At 43.2% G+C, this 16,004-nt stretch overlaps 1 protein-coding gene across 5 annotated transcripts in view; it reads left to right on the forward strand.

Moving 5' to 3' along the window:
* Window positions 1-14,801, forward strand: part of VSIG10 (V-set and immunoglobulin domain containing 10) — a 235,858-nt gene extending 221,057 nt beyond the window's left edge. For 3 of the 5 annotated variants that reach the window (XM_069214493.1, XM_069214491.1, XM_069214496.1), the window contains one exon: window positions 9,729-14,801. The gene's annotated coding sequence lies outside the window, so the exon portion shown is untranslated. Of the gene's footprint in view, window positions 1-3,087; window positions 3,307-9,728 lie in introns of those variants that run through there. The other 2 variants (XM_069214492.1, XM_069214494.1) reach the window with 2 other exon arrangements.
* The last annotated feature ends 1,203 nt before the right edge of the window (window positions 14,802-16,004 follow it).

Consider the following 16,004-nt stretch of genomic DNA (forward strand, 5'->3'; position numbering starts at 1 on the left):
GTATTCTGTGTTCGCACATTTAGTTGCAGCATTGTTTAAGAGGAGGGCTTTAGGCAGTGGCACGTTTTTATTTACAAATTAAGCACTCTTGTGAATACAATAAGACACACCACTAATAGTTTTTGACCACCGACCAAACTGTGATGTTACATACATCATTTTCATTTTCACTCAATTTATTAACCATGGAAAATGGTATACTGAAAATCGGTAATTAATGAATACGACTTTTAAAATGTATGTATACCAACCATGGCAGTGTTTGTTCTCTGATCTACTATACGCTTCCCTCACACACTCACCCACATGTACACACATACAAAACAACACACAGTACATTGAATATTGCTCCGCTTCACTTGGAGCAGCAATAAATGAAATAGTGGCGGTATCCTCTGCAGGCGACCATCGTGGTCGTTGTAGTGACACTAACATTACTAACGTAGAGTTAGTTGATCTCTGACACCAACACAGACGATGTAATTGAGAGTGATGACTATGGTGGTGAGGAGGATATCACTGATGAAAGAAATACAATGACCTTGCACCCTTGTGAGTAAAATAAAACAAGTGCTCGGTAATCGCTGTTACAAAGCCAGCCACCTACAGAAATGGCGGCTCCCCCTAAAGTTAATGAACAAAATAAGTTTTAGGTGAGAGAGTTACTGTAGTGCGGCAATAATGGTACATGTAAAGCAAGTTATAAAGTGGGAAGTTTAAAGGTCAAGAGTACGCAACATGCAGCTAGGAATGAATGATCGTGCATTCAAACCAATCAGGGCTAAAAGGGGAAATACATGGTAACAACTAGAGGACGCTTGGAAATGTGTATGAGAAGTGGCGCCGCTGCAAATCTCAAGGGGAAGGTGGGTGGGGGTGTGGGAGGGGACGGGGGAAATTTACCCAAAAATATATTTTTTAAAACCAGCGCAATTGTGCTGTGTAAAACCCAACTAGATCACGCTGCGTAGGAAATAAAAAGAAAAAGTAGTCCAGAACCCATGCTGAAAACATGGAGCCTCCTCTGTTTTCAGTAGTTGGCCGGTACACTCGAGGAAGGCTAAACACCGGAAAACGCATGACGTATGAATGCCTTTCACAAATTAAATCAAGCTAATTTTAAAAGGCAAGCCCACGAACCAATGAAAGTGATGAGCAGGACATGGGTGTGGTTAAAAGTCCACAGAGAGATTACAACGGGGCCAGAGTCCTTGCGCACATGACTAAAAGAAGGCACAAAATAATTCACAAGATCCACAAAGTGTATGAATTAGCCGTTTTTTTAATTTTAGATACAAAAAGAAATGTAAACAAGCACACTTTTGAAAGTGATTTATCACTGAAGAGAAAGGAACTGTTTCGTCTGCAGTGAGCAATGTGCACAAGCTTTGTGCAGTCACACAAAGTGAAGGGAGTCAGTGGGTAGTGCTGGCTGACCCATTGTCTCATGCTGTTTGTTTTGGTGGACTGAAGCAAAATGTGAATGACAATTTAATAGACAAATGGATGAAGCCTACTAACCAAAAGACCCTCTGTTTAAGTATATTACGTTTGATTTCTTTGAAAACCATATTCTGGCAAGACAGATACATCAGCCTCAAATGCCATACTTACAAACGTTTTTCAGAATGGAAAAGTGACTGCATAGCTGGAAGTCTGCTGTCCCTTGCAGAATTCCATCCATGCAGTTGCAGCCCCTTGCAGGAGGTCACAAAATGACTACTACTTAATTCATATTCATGTTGCAGAAGATTTTACGACTACTTGTGAATATACATTTTGTGGTGCAATTGATTACATTAGCAACTTACAGACATTTTCGCAATACAGTCATGCACATCTTGGTTTGCAATATGTCCTTTGTACTGTCGGGCCAAGATTTCACCTAATCCAAATGTACACTTAACCTATTTTATTTTCAGACTTAAAATAGAAAGATTACAATGCACTTCTAAACAGGCTTACCTAGCCTAAAGTTACTCATAGTATCATAGTATTACGCCTTGCATCGAAGGTGTTCAACTAACCGAACCAAATCTCTTGAGTGAAGAAACATCATTCAGTGTCAATCTCTCTTATCAGTCTGCTCTCTTTCAGCAGAAATTCAGCTATCTAATAGGTCTCTATGTTGTACTGGATCTCAAATCACACCCCGTATGAAGCATTATCCTCTTAGATGATCTTGTGTGGTTTTATTTCCTTGCCGTCTCTCTCACTTTGCCAATGAGCTTGAGCGATTGCTCCTTTATAATGAAGAGTCCTACGTCTGGATCTTATTGGCTCACATTAAACTAGTCAGTGTAGTCAAAGGAGATAGCCCTGGGCTCTGAGCAGTTTAATGAGCCTAGAAAAAAGTATTTCCCTTGCACCTATCTTGCTATCATTACATGCAGTCGCTGATCGTTCATTGTCGCTTCCTCCAATGGCTTACGACCCATGTTACAAGGTGCCATATTCTGTCACCTCACCACTCCTCTGGCTGAAGCGTGCTTTAGAGTTCTCGGGCTGCACAGCATGAATTTGCTATCTGTCACTGTGTACTCTACTGGTCCCTCAGCCACACAAAATGTTACAACAAAGGGGTAAACAAAAACACCTTATATATTCATACACACATCTTAGTAAATCTGATAAAATGTTTATAAATCTATATGATGCACAGCTCATCTCCCAAATATACAACTTGACAACAGGTTAGGACAAAATATTTATTTTATGTTTACTTATAGACCTACCAAGATCAACAGCCTTGGCTTTGCTTCCACAGTTCAGTTGGGGTCAAATGCTTAACCAGCATATATAGCTGTAGCCTTATTTCAAACTGAAATATGGCCCCTATACCAACCCACTGTTTATTCCAATGGAGAATCGCACAGCACAGTAGAAGCAAAGACAATGTTTATTCCACAGCTTCTTCATATGAAAGTGCATTACATTTTGGCATCCCTGTGTATCACGTAAAACAGTTACAAAAATTACAAAATGCAGCATGGTGACTTCATGCGGATTTGCATACATTGCAAACGGTGGCAGAGTATTGTAAATAATTACAGTGGCTACTGCTGTGACCAAGAATTTCTTTTACAGTTCACTCCCATGTCTTCGAAAGCCTTAACAACTGTGTGTAGCCAAAATGAATCGATATCATCTTACAAAGAGTTAGTGTTCATCTCATCAAGGAGTCGTGCGCATTCCCCTTTGCTACATCCCAGGCAAGTAAGGAGGAAAAACTGAACTAGTTCTTACCAATTTGACTTTTTAAGAAAATAAAACTTGTGTGTATGTTTAATGAATTAAAAAGCTCACTGAAATGAAACAAGCTATTAGGGCCAGTTGTACTAAGAATGTATTCGGTCAAAGGTTTCGTAATTTGCACACCCGCTTTTACCGAATGCATTCATATTTTGTAAACCCACCGATGTACCAATAGGGTGGCTCACAAAATACAGAATTGTAGTGGGTCGCAATTTGAACTATTTCATGACTATTAATCAGGTAGTTTGTGACAATTGCAGCCCACTACGATTTACTGCCATCACAGGTATGTTAGCCTTGTGGGGTCAGCAGACCACAGTGTCTATGACTGCTTTTAAATAAAGCAATCAATTGTTTTTAAAAGCAGCTCATTTTCCTTAGAGGTAAACAACATGTTTAACCAACATAATGAATTTTCACAAACTTTTTTTAGGATTTAGCAGTGGCTCCAGGGACCACTGCCCACCCCTAAAAAGCATTTTTTCAGTGTTCACAAAGGAGAAGGGGGCCTTGTGGACTCTTTTACATATGCAAATTTGTTGCCAACTCCTTTGAGATGTTGTTAAAATATCAATGTTTTGCGACTGGATTTCGATCACAAAACAATGATACATACTATAAGTAATCTGTTTTTGGGAAGGATTACCTAAACACACCTCTCCAGAATACTGATTGGGTATGGTTTTCTATGCCCATTTAACAGTTTAGAAAAAAAATCTGAATGGTTAAGTGGGCTTAGTACTTTTAGGAAAGGGTTTCAGCATTCGCAAACCATCTGATTTACCGACTCAGAGGGTTTGTGAATGGTAAAATGCTTTGTCCATCTCGCTTGTTTTTCTTTTAATTACAGGCATATGAAATATCACATTTGGGTTGTACTTTGTGTAAGGGTAAACACCTTTTACTTAAGCGCAGAACAACATGAAATGTTATGGTATTCACTTAATAAATGTATAATTTTTAAATTATTAAACCTAGACAGAACCCCAACAAGCTCTGAATGGGAAGGTGCTAGATGTAAAAGGAGCATTTACGTTTGTAGCACTGATGCCTCAGTTCTTAACCTCCTTCTGATGGCTTCCTCTCCAGTATTATATCCAGTGGTCCATTGTGAGGCTGATTTAAAGTATACGCACATATTCAGCGGTCTATGTGGAGGATGTGCTCCAAACTAAAAAGGTTTGCACTTTTCTCTCTGCCAGTTTTACACGATTTTAGGATCCAAAAAGGTTATGTTTGTAGCATGTGTGGTGATAGATACACATGCTTGGAGTCCTCCTGCCATCTAGTGTTGGGCTTGAACACTTGCAAGTTGTTTTTGTATGAAGAAATCTCTCGAGTCACAAGATGTAGTGTGATGTCTCCTCTTCGTGTACATTGTGCATGGGCACTGAGTCCATATTAGATTGGGTTTTTTCCCCGCAGTCTGATTCGGGTGAACACCCAAGTTAGCTTTGCGATCGTTGTGACCTGATCACATAGGCCGCTCCGTTTCTTTTCCAGCCCTTCAGATTGGACTTGATTGAATTCAGGTGCCTTAGGTTTCCCAACACGTGAAGACTTTCAGCAGCACTGAGAGAATGCGACAAGGGTCATGGATCATACAACCTTTCACACCTGTCCATGCGGCCACTCAAAATACCCCAGGGCCGATCAGCATTAGGTGTACAATCTGTGACTGTCCCCAACCACAATGATGCCTTCTGTCCCTCATGCCTCACCTTCTGATCCTCCGGTATTGAAGGGAATGACACTGAGCACACAGGAGGATGCAGCACCAGGACACCTCAGGCATTTGCCACAAAGAAAATAAATCCCTTTTGTGCTGAGGAACAGCAAGAGGCCAGCCCATCAGGTCTCCCAGCTACGCAACTGCCAAAACCATCACCTAGTCTAGAAACTGTGCCAAGTGAGCCAGTGACGAGCAGATGGCGGACATTGAAATGGCACACGATAAGCTCCATGCCAAGGCCAGAGCACCACTCCTGAGGAAGCCTGACATTGAGTCCTGAGCATGAACACCAAGAAGAGGCCAGCTAAGGGCCCCAGCTGCTTTCAGGTTCCTTTTGACACTGGCAGAAGTCTTCAAGAGCCAGGCAAGCCTCCAGCCAAAGGCACTACAAACCATCAGTCCCATCCAAAACCTGCACCGAAGGTTTCATCCGTACCAGTGCACAAGAGCCCGTCAAGCAGAAATCTGCCTAAATGGCAAAACCTTCTTTGACGCGGAACCTAACTTTTATCAATGCCAAGAGATGAGTACGTTGACGCCTCACCTTTGGAGAGGCTGCAACAGGAACTGGAGCCACACAAAAGCACTTGTTCATCCACCCAGTCACAGGCAATCACGGTGAAAACATCTCCACCGCCACCTCTGGAACCTCTTCCCCCAAAGAGAAGACTGGCCTTCAAGGGCAAACCTTCTTCCAGGTCTCCCTAACCTGAGCCAGTGAAAAAAAAAGAATTGCAAGAAGCTCCAGTCCTCTTCCTTCGCCATAGTCCACCCACACCTCCATTACCCCCTCTTTCCCCACCTCCACCACACCTATTCCCAACTCCCCGACTCTCTCTATTAGAGTCACTAAAGGGGTACACTCTGTCATATTCAGAGCCACTTAGACCCTATGGTCTGGTTGCCATCAGGAAAAGGACACACTGACAATCTTTCAGTTGATTACAGCGTGAATTCCCAGATGATCCCAGAGTGGAACATTACCCAGTAAGGGAAGCACTGCCTCATAACATCACAACCTATCATGGGGTCATGAAGAGGGGTGCAACCTTCCACAGGGTTGACATGCATTTCACCCAGGAGGAGGAGGACTTTCTTGTGGAGACACTCTCCATATCGGAGTGTTGACAATTTCAATGAGCCTGTCAGGGCTAGGATAATCACCCTGAGAGTCAAAAAGAAATTCAGTCCATCTCCCGAAAACCCAACATATATTAAGGGGCAGGTTCTACTCAACTCCCAAGTGGTGCACACCACCTCCAAGTGCGCTTCTGCCACAGACCACTAGAGATGTTCCCTCCTCCAGACACAGAGACCAAGTATTTAGATGCAGCAGGCAAGAGAGTGGCAGTTGGAGCAGTAACCCATTGGCAGATATCCAGTTCGGTGGCACTTCTGCCATGCTGTGACAGGGCACGATGGGAAGAGGTGCAAGAGCTCCTCAAGCACCTTCCAGAGTAGTACAGGAAGAGTGGAGATGAGATAGTCTCTGAAGGCAAGGTCATCTCCAATGCCAGCATCTGTTGTCCATTGGATGCCTGGGGCACAGCCCTAGGAAGAGCAATACAAGACTCATACTCAAACTCATTGCCTTACTCTGTATCTTAGGTTTAAGGTAGATGACTAGGGCATCTCCTCAATCTCCCATTCAATGGAGAGCACATTTTCAGGCCACAGGATATAAATTAAAAAAGTAAAGGACAGCAAAGTCCATGGGAGCACTTTAGACCACTCCATTCCATTCAGAGTCTTTCAAAAGCAGTAGCCTGGGGAGCAAAGCTCACCTCCCCCAAGCAGCCCTACTCCTGCCAGCGGGAGCAGCAGGCTTACACCTACAAGCCAGGAGGGGTTACAGTAGAGTAGCAGCTGGGCAGGTAGAAACTGCAACCTCCAAACAGTGACTTGCCCTCTCTCCCCCAATCCTGGTCATCTCTCACTGGAAGGAACTCCTGCCCTGTAAGTAGGTCCTAATCATAGTCCAGCATGGATATTGCTTCAAACTACACACAACCACAGTCCCAACATTCTTTCCTGTACACACACACTCAGGAAAGAATACCTCTCCCTCCTATGAACAGTGCCCCCGCAACACCATGGGGGCAGCATTTACTCTCTATGCTTTCTCCTCCCCAAGAAGTATGGCTGTCTTAGGCCCATCCTCGATTTAAGGCCCCTCAACTGCTATACTCTATCAGAACATTTTTGCATGACAACTCTGCTGGATGTCATCCCCCTCCCTAAGCAGGTGATTGCATGACAGAACTCGAACTCAAGGGCAGCTATTTCCACATTCCCATCTGCCATGAATATCGACTATTCCTTTGCTTTGTAAGTGGACAACACCACCAGTTCAATTACTTCCTTTTTGGCACACCACAGCTTCAAGGGTGTTTATGAAATGCCTAGCAGTGGTGGCTGCACATTTACAAAGGTAAGGCATTCACTACTTTCCCTATCTCCAGGATTGGTTGATCAAGAGCAGCAAGCTGTAGTACCTAGCATGCACCAAAACAGCGTGTCCCTGTTCCACAGTCTGCACTTTACCATTTACGCTACCAAGTCCCACTTGCAGCAGCTTTAAATCTATCCTTTTCTATGGTCTGTATTGGACACAGTGATAGGGAAAATGTACTCCCAATCAACAAAGAGTATTATTTCATGACCTGCTTCCTTTTGTTCAAGTAAAATTGTCAGCTCACAGTACGTAAGGTCATGTGCCTTCTAGAAATGATGGCCTCCTGCAGCCATTGTTCCTATTGCAACGCTTCACATGCGTCCCCTCCAAGAGTGCCTCGTGGTCTCAAGCGGTTGGCCATTGGGAATATCTCATGTTGGTATAGACCAAAGCACACCACTCCCTGCAATGGTGTAACAATAGCAATGTGTTTTAAGGCAGGCCTTTTACAGACCCTGTACTACGTGTGCCTGTTACACAGATGCGTCTGTCACAGAACTGGGTCATGCACCTCAGTAACATGACTGTGCAGGGAATGTGCCTACTCCACAACAGGATTGCCACATCAGCTGCTTGGTAGTGCTAGCCTTTCACTTAGTTCTGAAGGCCTTTATACAAGTCATTCAGGGCAAAGTGGTTCTAATTAAGATGGATAACATGACCAATATGTACCATATGCAGAAGTAGGGTGGCACACAGTCTCCTCAGCTCTCTTGCTTAGGGCTGGCGATTTGGCATTAGGCACTCTTCCACAATGTACAGCTCCTGGTGGAACACCTTGCGAGGGAAGACAATAACTTCACGGACCTACTCAGCGCAACTCAACTCATCAACAAGTCCACAAGTAGGAAGGCCTTCCCGAGGTCCCTCACAGATACTTACAACACTGGAAACGCTACAGATAGAGCTGCCTACCAATTCCGAACACCCAAACTCCTCCCCAGTTACCTTGTTCCACAGTCCATGGGGAAAGCACTATGAATTAATTACTTAGGGATGTGCCTATGCTTTACTCTTTGGTGAAGAAACACAAGCAAATGTCACTAACCCTCATGCTGGTAGCACCAACCTGGTCCAGAAAGTCTTGGTACTCCACCCATCCTTAGAGACCTCATAAGAAATTAAGAGAGTGAGGCATTCAGATTCTGGACAGCTCAGATTTTAAATTTGGCAGCCAAAGTCCTAGAATTCAGGTACCTCAAACCTCCCTAACAATACATATACTTCATTAAAAAAAAGTCAGATGGCCCACAACACTGCCTTTTTACACAGCAACATTTAAAAGGTTTGTTCACCACTGTATTCCCGAAACCTGGAACCACTAAACCCTACGGTTCAGGATATTATTACCTACATCCTACACTTGCAGAAAGTAGGCCTTGGCTACATCTCTTCTCATAAAACAAAGAGGGTTATACTTGCTCTGTCCAGGGCACACACCTACTGCAATATAAGACTAACTATGGCCTTCCTGGAAAGTATCTCACTATTGGATATTTTGTAAGGCAGCCATCTGATCAACACCACACACCTTTACCAAGCACTACAGTATAGACATCCTGCCACAGCAAAAGGCTATGGTGGCGCAGAAGGTGTTAAGAACCTTTGTTTCAGAAAGCTGTATCATCCACACACTAGTCACTGCTTTCAGAGGTCACCACAGTCTATGCTAAGTATGTTTTTCTATAGCCACACATGCTACAAACTGAAAGTACATCTGTATACATCTGTTTGTAGCATATAGTGCTGTTGATTCGTATACCCTCACCCAAAGCCAGGATCTTTTGCAGATCTCTTGTTTTCGTAGGTTCACTGCACACTGGCATTCATGCAGCTTACCTACTTTTACACTTCATACCTACTCTCACCCGCTGTGCAGAAAACAAGCTAACATGGCATCTTCCCCATGTGCAATGAACAGCAAGAGGAATTACAACACCTCTTGTGACTCACGAGACCTCTTTGAACAACAAAAAAATGTGCAAAAGTCCGAGCCCAATTCTAGATGGCAGGGGTGCGTATGCTAAGCATGAGTATCTATAGCACTACACGTTACAAAGAGATGCTGACAAAGTAAGTAGCATTTTGCTTTACAAGGTCTCATTACTTATTTGGGGGGCTGGTGTTTTCAACAAATTGTTAATCAGGGATAGCAAACGATTAGAGATGTTTATGACATTGGGCAGATAAAATGTGTCCTAATGGGCGCTTTGTCAAAATAAAATGCTACCATTTATATGATCTTATCTTTTTAAAAATCTGGTCCTCTTCTTGTGTCATTTTCAGGTCTCAATAACGAGCTGCAAAGTGAGAATTCGTTTGAAGAGGATTTACTGAGTCCTGATGTGTAGCCCAAGACAAAACGTTTCTGTGTTGACCTCACAATGCCTCCCGGTCTGTCCCCCTTATTAGCATGTTCCTTTTTGGTATTTACCCCTCCTCATGAACTGTGTCCTTATTACTACTTCTCAGCGTGTTCCTTCATTCTCAGTTTATCTTGTTAAGTCTGAACTATTTAGATCGTTCTCTTTCTCTTTTTCGACCCCTTAGATATTCATTCATTTTATTTATTTCTTTACTGCTTTACCTTTCACAGTCTATCTTCTTATTTATTATTTATTCTGAAATTATCATTTTTTCTCTTTCTTTTTTGGTGTTGCTTTTGTTTTTCTCTCGCTAGCATACTCTTTCTACTCCAGGTAACCACATTTTAAAATCTAGACAGAAATCCTTAGCTTAGCGGAAAATGGGTTGTCTGTTTCACTCAGCGCTGGTGCCAGACGTGATATAATTGTGGAAGATCAGTTTCTCTCTTGTTCACGCTGTGTTGCTAAGGATATGTGTTCTCCTCTGCTGGTCCTTTAATTGACTTATTTGTTCTCTTCCAAAACCCTTTAGAACTGGTTCTTCCCCTGTAACCTGCTCCCCTTGCCACCCGAGACAATTGTCCAGTTACTCTTTCTCTGCAGCGTTTCTTGATTCTGGCTCTATAGTAATCATGCAGTTTCACCTCTCTCCCTCCCCCCTTCACACATTTCCTCATTTCTTATAGTATTTTTTGCATTCAGAATTTTCTGCTGTTTGTCTTTACCTATTAGGTTTTGCTCCTCTGATTGTCTCTCACTCTACTTTTGTGTGCACACCTATGTCTTTGTGATTCTCCAAAAGGATCTAGAAAATGAATGCCTCTACTGTGGTTCTGGATTAATTTAAAGTCCTCTGGCTCATTATTACTCAGAATCCTCTATATGTAGCTTGTGGATGGTTTATAATATGTGAGAAGACAATTAAAACATTCTGTTTCAATGTGGAATATATTGATTTTAACGTTTTTTAACCTCTGGCATAATTAGAGTTGTTTCTTACACTGTTAGTTCCTTAGCTTCAGTTCTCAGTCTTCCTCACTCTTCTCCTCTCTCCCTCCTTTCCTCTTTGCTTCACTGTTATTATGCATCATTCAATATTTAGGTTTCTCCTATTTCGATGTTTCTCATTTCTTTACTTTCCCCTTATTGCTGTACCATTCTGCCCTACCTCCTGTCTGGTTTTGTGTCACACCGACTTTAATTCTATCTCGAGAAACTTTGTATTCCCTGTTCTAATATCCATAAAATAATTTTTTTATTGTATTGTCTTTTCCCTCTGATTCTGTCTGTAGATCTTGCTCAAGCCGTTATTGTCTTCTATGTAGTAATATAACTTTGAATAACTCAGGTTGATAGAATTTAATGGATTGTTCGTGTCATGTGGCATTTGGGAAGGATTCCTTCAACTCAGCATCCAGATTCCTCCTTCTCCCTCAATGTACTTTGCAGAAGAAAATATTCTGCCTGGGATACCAACCCATGATATCACAAGGACAAACGGCCTCCAGAAGGGATTAACAGTGCCTCTTGAAGAGTTGGTTGAGACGTAAAACAATTGTGCCTTGTAACTGGGATGCCAGCCTGCCTTCATATTTTGGTTCTGGACATGTTGGAGCTTCAATGGAGTCTGATGTCATTCAAGGTATTGCAGCATCAGTGGAGACGTGTGCAAGTAATGGGAGGATTTTGGACATTTTTGAAATACAATACAAGTGATATCGAATGTAGAGGGACTGTAAGAGCCCTAATTTGAGTTTTTAGATTTTTGGAAATCATTTTAGCATAATACCAGAAATGTGTTCTCTGTGCACCACTGACTTTTGAATACAAAGATTTGCTTCTTTTGGGGAATCTTTACAGTCTTTTATAGAAAAGTGTGGACTTTGTGCATCTCTGAAATCTCAAAGCAGATGTTTGTAGATTTGGCATACTACACAAATATGGTGTAAATTGCCAGAGGTTTTTCAACACACCACTTGAATCCAATAATACAGATCTAGGATTTCTAGTCAACATGGATGTTTGACACGTGTGAGATTTTTTTGGCACAACTGTGGTCCTTACACTGGTTTGTGGGGTCTTATGCATGGGGCTCAGCATAAAAAAAATAGTAAAAAATATCTTAAGGGTTTCATCATAAAGGAAAAGAAAAGCCAATGCATGCTTCTCGATCTAAAAGCAGGAGAGCAATAACCAATGCAGTCAACACCATATTCAGAGAAAATTGTGATGGTGACTGCAAGTGTCTTCACTCTAAAGGCAAGACAACAGGTACCAATGCAGTAGCCTCTTTTTTCTTGCAAAGATGCAGTGGTCAATGCAGGAGTCTCTACTTTCAAACAGCAGAACAGTCACCAATGCTCTAGAGTTTCCATTGTCAGGCAGAAGTAGAGTGACCTAAGCAGGGTTCTGCCTTAAAAGACAAGATAGAAGAGAGCAATGAAGGTATTGCTTTCTGCAGACAGAAAAGCAGTGATTAACGCAGAAGCCTCTATTTAAAGACTGTAACAGTATCAGTGCAGGAGTCTAATAAAAAATATAGGGTGGAGGTGGACAGTTCAGCAGTCTTCATAGGTACGTAGAAGAACTGGACAACTGCAGTTGTCTCCTGCAGGCAATCGAGCTGGAACCAAGGCAGGAAACTCTCGCTAAAGTCCCATAAACAGTGACCAATTTTGCTGCCTCCCTCTAAATGCAGAAAAACAGTGACCTATGCAGGAGCCTCTTTGTAACGGCAGGACAGCAATTATCAACTTCTCACTAATTAGCAGGTGATCAATGGCCAGTACAGTAGCGTCCCTCGAAATCCAAAACCACAGTGACCATTTGTGAAATCCCCCCTTAAAGGAAGGAGAATAGTGAGCAATACTGGAGATTCTGGCTTCAGGTGGTGGAAGAGTCTTCCTCTAAAGGTAGGAGGGCAACGACCAGAGGTGCCTCCTTTGCTATGGCGAAGGAGTGTTGCCCCACTGGCTGTGCCATAAGCAGAAAAATAAAACAATAGTTGACTATTGTTTTATTTTTCTGCTTCTGGCACAGCCAATCATGCAGGGAGGGGAGGCTGGGCCTCGGGTGGTAGGAGGAGGGAAGAAAGGGAGAGCACCTAAGTGCACATGTGTGTTTGGCCGGCCGTCTGAGGCACTAGGGTTTCTCCAGCTCGGCTGTGTTTACCAACTGGGCTAAAGAAACTGCACAGACCCCAGGGCTGTATCTGAGCAGCAGTCACAGGCCCTCAGACTAGTTCTGGAGCTTCTTTCATGCAAGGTGTTACATGAAAGCAGTGCCAGGATTGCTGGGGAACCTGTACTGGTGTCCCAGCAGTGAATGCTGGGACACCAGAAGAAGAAAAGCAAGAGACAGCAGGGACGTCTCCGTCGCAACCCACCCTCCCCCCACTCCTCGCCTTGAGTTATGCGGTGTTCGCCACTGGCAGTGATCGAAGCTCTAGATAGCATCTTCAGGTGAGAGATTTCCCAACTCTTCCTCTACAGGCAGTTGAGCTTTGCCTAGTGCACAAGTGTTCCTGCTCACACGTTACAACAGTGATTCTCTTTTTTCTAGAGAGAGGTGGTCAATGCTGAAATCTTTAATTTCAGCAAGAAAATATACTGAAATGTTGAACTTAAGCATGAAAAGCTAATATGTGAGCAGAAGTGTTCACGGAGGAGATTGGACACTTTAACTGAAAAGCATTTTCAGCGCCATTATATCTGACTGTCTTCACAAGAAGATGCCAGAAATCAAACAAACGTGTCTTGAAGCATCAACCTTTGGCAACTCTGAGAACTGTCTGTTAATTTATTGACATATATGTTGCTCATAAGGACAGCTATATTCCAATCTTGCTAGTGCTCTAGATCCCACCAGGCTACACAGCGAAACATGTGTCAGCAAAGCAGTTAAAGTGCCTGTACACTTATCATAGCATCAGAAATCTTTGCTGGAATGGTCTCTGTGTAGTATTAACAGTGCCGCACTACACAGTGTTTAACAGCAGTAATAAAGACTGGTGTCTGCAAATTATATTGAAAATATGCCTGGGTATATTCCTTATATTTCATCTATGTTCCCATAGATTCACGTGGTGAGACAGAAAACCTTTCTTGAGGAGGGTACTGTGGTCCCGGTAGCCTGTCATGCCACATTTAGCAGCTTGTGGATTTGAGTCAGAATAAGAGAGCAGGTATATAGTATGCTACACTGCAAATAAACCTGTGTGGGCTGGTCTTAGAACTGTCCTCAAAATCAGAAAAGTACTGTTGTCACGGAGTGACGAGATAGGTAGACCTTATTCATCTTTGGAGAAGAGTTTGTTTCAATATGATGCTCTGAATACCACAAAGCGACAGCTTTAGAGTCATATAATACACTGGAAATAAAGACATAATTAGGAATGGTTGCACAGGTTGCTAACCGTTGTCTCAGCATGTGGGCACGGCGAAGTAGGATGGTTATGGTGTTTCGATAGGCTGGTGCTAGTATATGACAATTTAAAGACTGAACAAACGATTTTAAACTCAAATCGTAACGACTACCAGTAGCGAATGTCGAGATTTTCAAAATCCGGATATGCGGTCACTCTTCTTTAAAGTTACCTACCTTATCAACTCTGAACCTCGAAAGCCCCATCCACCTGCCCCAGAAGGCACACCTGCGGCCGTGGCGTCTGTTTTTAACTGTCTGTTTTCTGAAGATCAGGTTTTCGCTCCTTCTAGTGCCTAAAGGTCTGTAGAGCAGCATTCATAGTGTGACAGGGACTTCGGAAAAAGAGCAACACAGCAGATACCTGGACGAAGTGGATATATCTGCCCTTTAAATTCAAATGTGTTGTAGATCTGCCAATGTGGTGCGTGTGAATTGCATCTGTGACGTTGCTTTTCATGGTTTGTAATAAGTATTCTTTGTTTTAACTTCCAGCACATGTACACTGTTCTATTTTCAGATTTGCATCTGTCGTTATTGTCAAAAAAGCAATAAAGATATTTATATATTGGTGTATTGCACATGCCTGATCCATAATGTCAAATGGATTACGATCGGCTTTAATCTCTGCTGTGAGTGCTACAGCTAAACTCGTTAACAGCATCTTTGAGACCTGGATTTTGACAGCACAGTATACAGACAAGCAATGGCAAAGACAATAGGTCTCGCCTATACAAGAGCTATTGGCTTTGGCAATGTGTTTTGACATCTTGTACACCAGTGTGGTTGCTGTTCAGCATGGCTACAAATTGGTAGCATGGAGTGGAGTGGGTGAGTAGAGTGTTGTAAACTGGATTTTTTGGAGTGCCGTGGAGTAGGGAGGAGTAGAGCGTTGTTGAGTAGAGGGGAGTAGGGTTTAGTGGTTCAATGGCAGAGACTGTCGTACAGTGAATTGGGGTGGAATAGGGTGGAGTAGTTTGGGGTGGATTGTGGTAGTGGATTGGATTGGAACAGATTGGATTGAGGTAGAGTGGGTGGATAGGGGTGGGGTGGATTGGAGTGTGGTTGTTTAGATTGGACTGGAGTGGGGTAGAATGGATAGGTGTGGGGTGGATTGGACTGGATTGTATTGGAGTGGGGTGGATTGGAGTGGCATGGATTGTATTGGAGTGGGGTGGGCTGAATTGGAGTGGGTGCGGTGGATTGGATTGGGGTGGATTTGACTGGAGTGGGGTGAATTGGAGTGGAGTTGATTGAATTGGAGTAGGGTGGATTGGAGTGGGGTGAACTGGATGGATTGGAGTGGGGTGGACTGAACTGGGATGGGGATTGAGATAGAGTGTGGTGAATTGGAGTGAGTTGGGTGGATTGGAGTGGAGGGGATTAGAATGTGAAAGGGGGGATTGGATAGGGGTTTTGGTGGGCTGCAGTGGGATGGATTGGATTGGAGTGGGGTGGATTGGACTGAAATGGTGTGCGGTGGACTGGGTGGAGTGGATTGTCATTGAGTAGAGGGAAGTAGAATTTAGTGGGACAGTGGCAGAGAATGTTGTACAGTGGCGTTGGAGTGGATTGAGGTAGTGGGGTGGATTGGATTGGATTGGAATAGAGTGGGTGGATTAAATTGGGATTAGGTGGGGTGAATTGAATTGGAGTGGGGTGGATTCAATCGGAGTGGGGTTGATTGAAATTTGGTGAAGTGCATTGGATTCGATTAAGTGGGGTGGATTGGATAGGGTTGGGTAGTGTGGATTAGAGTGGACTGTGATGGGGT

Source organism: Pleurodeles waltl, chromosome 11 (assembly GCF_031143425.1).
Source record: "Pleurodeles waltl isolate 20211129_DDA chromosome 11, aPleWal1.hap1.20221129, whole genome shotgun sequence".
Classification (NCBI taxonomy): Eukaryota; Metazoa; Chordata; class Amphibia; order Caudata; family Salamandridae; genus Pleurodeles; species Pleurodeles waltl.